The sequence below is a fragment of the Arachis ipaensis genome, chromosome B1, assembly GCF_059453495.1.
Source record: "Arachis ipaensis isolate K30076 ecotype BB chromosome B1, ASM5945349v1, whole genome shotgun sequence".
Classification (NCBI taxonomy): domain Eukaryota; kingdom Viridiplantae; phylum Streptophyta; class Magnoliopsida; order Fabales; family Fabaceae; genus Arachis; species Arachis ipaensis.
In genome coordinates this window covers 32,321,816-32,328,054 of record NC_142436.1, presented here as the reverse complement: position 1 = coordinate 32,328,054, position 6,239 = coordinate 32,321,816, and the positions used below count along the sequence as shown (strand labels likewise).

Sequence of the window (6,239 nt, the reverse complement as noted above, 5' to 3'; positions counted from 1 at the left end):
GATTCTCTTCTTCTTCTTCGCCAACTACCCTTTTTCCTCTTGCCACTGCCTCTCTTTTCAATCTTAGAAATGTCTTCTTAGGTTCAGAATCGTAGGAGGTTATAGCTCCTTTCCTCCCTGTCATACACAACAGAAAACACAATCTAAAACAAAGGTGAACACTTTCTTGGGAGAAGGGTGGGTAAGTCAAGTTTGTTTGATGCAAAGCATCAAACAGTTAGTGTGCTTCTGTTAGAATGGCAATATATACAATGAACAATTGAGAATTCAAGTGCTAATAGGAATAAAGAAAAATAAGGACTAGAATTAAAATGATTAACAACATATAGAAAATGCTTAATCTAAGTACCCATCAACCTAATCATTGTCAATTCAGAATCAATCTCCGACAACGGCGCCATAAACTTGATGACTGGAATTTACTGTATCTCTACAATAACTCTTTCGGCAAGTATACTAAGCTATCGTCAAGTAAAAACTCACTGAGAGTGAGGTCGACCCCACAGAGATTGATTAATTGAACAACTTTAGTTACTGGGTAATTTAGTTAAGCTAATAAAAAATAAGTGTTGATTGTAGAAAATTAAATGACAGAATTATAAATGACTTGAACATAAAGAAAGCAGTAAAATGCTGAATTGTAAATAGCATAAACATAAATTGCAGAAATATAAATGACTGAATTGTCAATGGAAAATGGGTTGATAGCAGAAATTAAAGGAAGCTATAAAGAATAGGAAAGATAAGAATGGGGAAGATTCATTAGAGTTGGGAGATGTTGCTCTCTAGGATCAAATTCAGGTCATCTCTTCTTCCATCATGCAACTCATTGACCTCATGGCGTGCCATGCCATGAACTCAAGTGGCACGCCCCATAGTGAGGTCTTCCTTCTTCTTCTCTGGTGAATTGAACTAGCATGGCACGCCCAGACCTGGCATGCCACGCCTTCAGCAAAGTCTTCATTCTTCTCCTCGGGAAAGTTGGCTTGGCGTGCCATGCCCATGTTGGTGCACAAGCATTCTTCTCTGGTCCAGTAAGCTGGCGTGCCACGCCTAGGTCTGCCGTGCCACGCCCATAGTGCGAGCGAAGTTGGCATGCCACGTCTAAAATCTCAAGTGGCACGCCCTCGATGAGTCTTTACTTCCCCCTTCTGGTTGGATGAACTGGCGTGCCACGCCCAGAACTCAAGTGGCACGCCCATGATAATGGTTTGAATTCACAAGCTTGGCGTGCTACACCAAAAGTACCAAGTGGCACGCCCTTTGGTGCTGCTTCTTCCCTTCTCCTCTGCCCAGTTGAACTAGCGTGCCACGCCTTCGACTTGGCGTGCCACGCCCTTATGAATGTGACAAGCTCCTTCTCTGACTACTTGAACTGGCGTGCCACACCTTCGACCTGGTGTGCCACGCCCCTTACAATTCTTCAAAGACCCCTTTCCGGAAAGTATACTTGGCGTACCACGCCCAGCAGTGGTGTGCCACGCCCACTGTAAATCACCACTTACTGCTTTCTGGTCCACAAGTCTGGCGTTGATAAACCACTATTTTATGGTTTATATTGTGTTTAATTTTGTGGTTTTATCATGATCTTTACCCACTTATTCATATGATTAGCATGCATTTATATTTCCTTCCTAAATTTATTACATGATTGAAAACTTGCTTCCTAGAGACTTTTGATTATGTATTTTAATTCTCCTTTATTCCATTCGATGTCGTGATCTGTGTGTTAAGTGTTTCAGGCTTTATAGGGCATGAATGAGTTGGAGATTGGAAAGGAAGCTTGCAAAAATGGAAGGAACACAAGAAATTGAGGAGATGACCAGCGAGAAGTGACGCGGCCGCATGGATCACGCGACCGCGCGAAAGAGAGAAAATCGCATTGACGCGGCCACATGGCTCACGCGACCGCGCGGATGGAATAGCACAAGCGACGCGGAGGCGTGGATGCGCCCGCGTGGAGAAGCAAAACGCCGAATGACGCGTCCGCATGAATGACGCGATCGCATGACGTGTGCGATCTGCATAATCTGCAAAATCGCTGGGGACAATTTCGGGTCCTATTCTGCCCCAGTTTTTGGCCCAGAAAAGTAGACTAGAGCCAGAGAACATGCAGAGACCAACAACATCATTCATTCTAGATAGTTTTAGTTTTTGAGATCTAGTTTTCCTCTCCTCTAGGTTTTCTCTCTGCACATTCATAGTTCTTAGGATTTTTAATTGCTTTCTGCATTGGGATATTGAGAAGAGTTGTTACCTCATCAAGACTTCGTCATTCTAGTTCGTTTTCTTTACTTGGCTTTACTCTTCCATGTCCTTTAATTTATTTCAATCTTACTGTTGGATTATTTTAGAATTTATCAATACAAGAGTTATTTTTATTTTTAATCAATTCCTTTGAGTTTTATTTATCATGTCTTCCTTTAATTCCCTTTCCTATGTTATGAATTCCACATTCACAATGAGCGAGTAGTTCCCTAACTTGATGGGAAGTTGATTGAAAGGAACCCTTGAGTTGGAGTGCTCAAGGAAGAAATTGTAATTGGGTTTATTATTGGTTTGCTCTCTAGTCACTAACACCAGTCCTTCCAAGTAAGCAGATTGGGACTTTTGAATAGAAACAGTATTCCAACTTGTTTGACTTTCCCTTACCTAGTAAGGGATAACTAAACAGAACTACCCCAATTATCAATTAATCTTGAAAGTACTGCAACAAAAATAGGGTTTCCAACTAATCTACTCCCAGTCAAGGCTTTTATTTAAATTACATTAATTCTCTGATTTAATTTCCTGTCATTCAACTCAAATCTTTTTTGAAAACCATCTGATTAATAAAATAGCACACTTTCCTGCAACTCGTTGTGAGACGACCTGGGATTCATACTCCCAGTATTTTAATTTTAATTTCTGTGACATCCTTTTAAATTGATAAGCGGATTTCTGGTTGGTTGAGGACTATACTTGCAACGCATATCTTATAACAATTCCTAGCTCGCCAATTTCTGCCACGTCAATTTTTGGTGCCGTTGCCGGGAAGTTGCAATAGAGTGCTAAAGTTATTGATTGGATTTTATTTATTTGCATTTTATTTTATTTTGCTACTATGAGCTGCTTGTTTTTTTCGTTAGATGACGCGTTCACTTCCTGATCCAAGCTTGCCAGTATTCGATCCTGAGATTGAAAGAACTATTTCACGAATAAGGCAAGCTCGGCGTTGGTTAGTCCTCTCTGAGGGCTGATCTGAAACATCATTTGAGGAAGAAACCAGCCCCCGTTCTACTGATTCAGTTGATTTACGTATAGGTGACATGGCAGCACCTAGGAGAGTTACTATCCAGGAGGCTGGAGCCCCTGATTTTTCAATGCAACCGTTTCAAGCGCATCATCCAGTGGTGGCTACAGACTTTGAAATAAAGACCGAACTGCTCAATTTGATGCCCAAGTTTCATGGCTTACCTGCTCAAGAGCCTATCAAGCACCTGAGAGATTTTCAGGCAGCCTGTTCTACTGTCAGGCGTGATGGTGCAGATGAAACTTCAATTTTGCTGAAAGCCTTCCTGTTTTCTCTTGAGGGAAAGGTAAGAGAGTGGTACTACACTCAACTCGCTGCAACTGTATCCAACTGGGATACACTCAGAAGAGAATTTTTGGAAAAGTTCTTTCCAGCTGAAGTTACTGATAAACTGAGGAAGGATATTTCCATGATTGTTCAGGATGAATCTGAAACTCTCTATGAGTACTGGGAGCAGTTCAATAATCTTCTGGAAGCTTGCCCTCACCATATGATTGATAAGATAGTGTTACTCGGCTACGTCACACAGGGCATGAGGCCCCAAGATAAGACCACATTGGAAAATGCTAGCAATGGGTCTATGAAAAAGTACAAGACCACTGATGAGGTATGGCAATTGATCAGCGACTTAGCTGAATCTACTAGGAATCACAGGCAGAAACAAGGCCGTGCAAAAGCTGTTGCAGAAGTATCCTCTAGCAGAGAGACTGCTGCTTTAACTCAGAGTATCTGTGAAATGACCAACTTGCTGAAGCAGATGCAATTGAACCAACAACAAGTTTAGCAAGTTCAACCTTCTCCACCACAGCAAAACCAACACTTAGTCCCACAGAGAGTTTGCGAAATCTGTACTGATTATAGCCACTATACTGATGAATGTCCACAGCTCCAACAGGAAGACAACACCGTGGCAGCCACTCATAACTTCTATGACCGCCCCAACCAAGGGTACAATCAAAGTGGCAATTACAACCATGGATGGCAGGACAATTCTAATCAGAATTGGAGGGATAACAACAACAGAGGAGGCAGAGATAATCAGGGAAATCAGAGGTGGAATAACAACAACAATAGGCAGCAGAACCAGTACCAGCCTTACAGAGCACCTCACCTGAGGCAATCCCAAGGACCACAGAATACCCAACAGCAGACCTCTCAAATTACTTATCCTTCTTCTTCTACTAATGATGACTTACTACAATCTATTGATCGGAGACAGCAGACCATAGAAAGTAACATTAATGCCACTCTAAATGGTTTGAACGCTACTTTGCAAGCTCTTGTCTCCCAGATTGGAATAACTCCAATAACCAACCTTTGAGCTCGAGTGGAATTCCCTCTCAACCATTACCCAATCCCAAGGGCAGTATTAATTCCATCACCCTAAGGTCTGGAACCACACTGCAGGAGAGGAACCAGGAGGAGCCAAGCCCACTAGAACACACCTCAGCTGAAGAGGTAGTGGAAATAGAAGATGTTGAAGAGGAAGAAGACATACAGGACATAACTGAAAAAGAAGAAGTTCAACCACAGGAGGAAGCATCAAAAGGCGCAGACACTGCAGAAGACACCACTCCTATTCCATTTCCACAACTTGCAAGGAAGCCCAGGAAGCAATTGGAACCTGATCCAAAAATGGTAGAGATATTCAAAAAGGTTGAGGTAACTATTCCTCTATTTGATGTTATTCAACAGGTACCTAAGTATGCAAAGTTTCTAAAAGATTTATGTATACATAAAGACAAAATTAATGAATTAGAAACTATTCCTTTAGGAAGTTCCATATCTGCTTTAATGGGTGGTTTACCTGAAAAGTGTAGTGACCCAAGTCCTTGTATGGTTAATTGTACTATTGGTGGTATAGTATTTTCTGATTGCATGTGTGATTTAGGAGCATGTGTGAGTATAATGCCTTTGTCTATATATGATGTTTTGAGGCTCCATCCCTTAAAAAGGTCGGCAGCTCATTTTGTGTTAGCAGATAAAAGCATTATTACAATGCTTGGAGTTGCTGAAGATGTATTAGTGGGCATTAAGGGACTCACATTCCCCACTGATTTTTATATCCTGAAAATGCCCCAAAATGACTCAGACAAGACATCATCAATCCTACTCGGAAGGCTATTCCTGAAGACCTGAAAGTTTAAATTAGATGCTTTTTCAGGAACATACTCTTTTGAAATAGATGGCCGAGTAGTGATCTTCAATCTGAATGGAGTTATGAAGCATCCTCCGGAGGATCACTCTATCCTCAAGTGTGACATTATAGATGAAACCGTAGCTGAAGTCCATCAGGAAGAATTTGAAGAGAAGCACGCAGGACAAGGTCCAAGTGTGGGGACATTCTCAGAGGACAATGACAGTGCTTTGCCATTGTTACCAGCTCTAGACAACCCAGAGCCTGACCATGATCAGAAGTTAGAATTAAAACCCCTTCCTCCACACCTCAAATATGCTTACCTTGAAGGTGGGCAGAGGTTTCCAGTTATCATTGCAAGGGAGCTCACTTCTCAACAAGAAGAGCAGTTACTTGGTGTGCTGAGGAGGCACAAAAAGGCAATTGGTTAGAGTTTGGTAGACATAGTAGGCATCAACCCTCAAGTCTGTGAGCATAGAATATTTTTAGAAGAGGGAGCAAGACCTGTCCGTCAACCCCAGAGGAGACTGAACCCCACTATCTTAGAGGTTGTCAAAAAGGAAGTGACCAGACTACTAGAGGCAGATATCATCTATCCCATCTCAGACAGTGAATGGGTAAGCCCAGTACAAGTGGTGCCAAAGAAGTCTGGAGTCACTGCAGTGAAGAATGAGCATGGAGAGCTCCTGACAACCAGAGTTCAGAACGCCTGGAGGGTCTGCATTGACTACAGACGCCTCAACCAAGCAACCCGCAAGGATCACTATCATCTTCCATTCATTGATCAAATGCTGGATCGCCTGTCAGGTA

The 6,239-nt window shown here is 42.2% G+C and overlaps 1 non-coding gene across 1 annotated transcript; it reads right to left on the bottom strand.

The window, feature by feature from the left end:
• Window positions 1-3,680: 3,680 nt before the first annotated feature.
• On the bottom strand, window positions 3,681-3,788 carry LOC148576137 (small nucleolar RNA R71). The gene has a single exon (XR_015904216.1). It is a non-coding gene; the product is annotated as a small nucleolar RNA R71 (small nucleolar RNA).
• Between the last annotated feature and the right edge of the window lie 2,451 nt (window positions 3,789-6,239).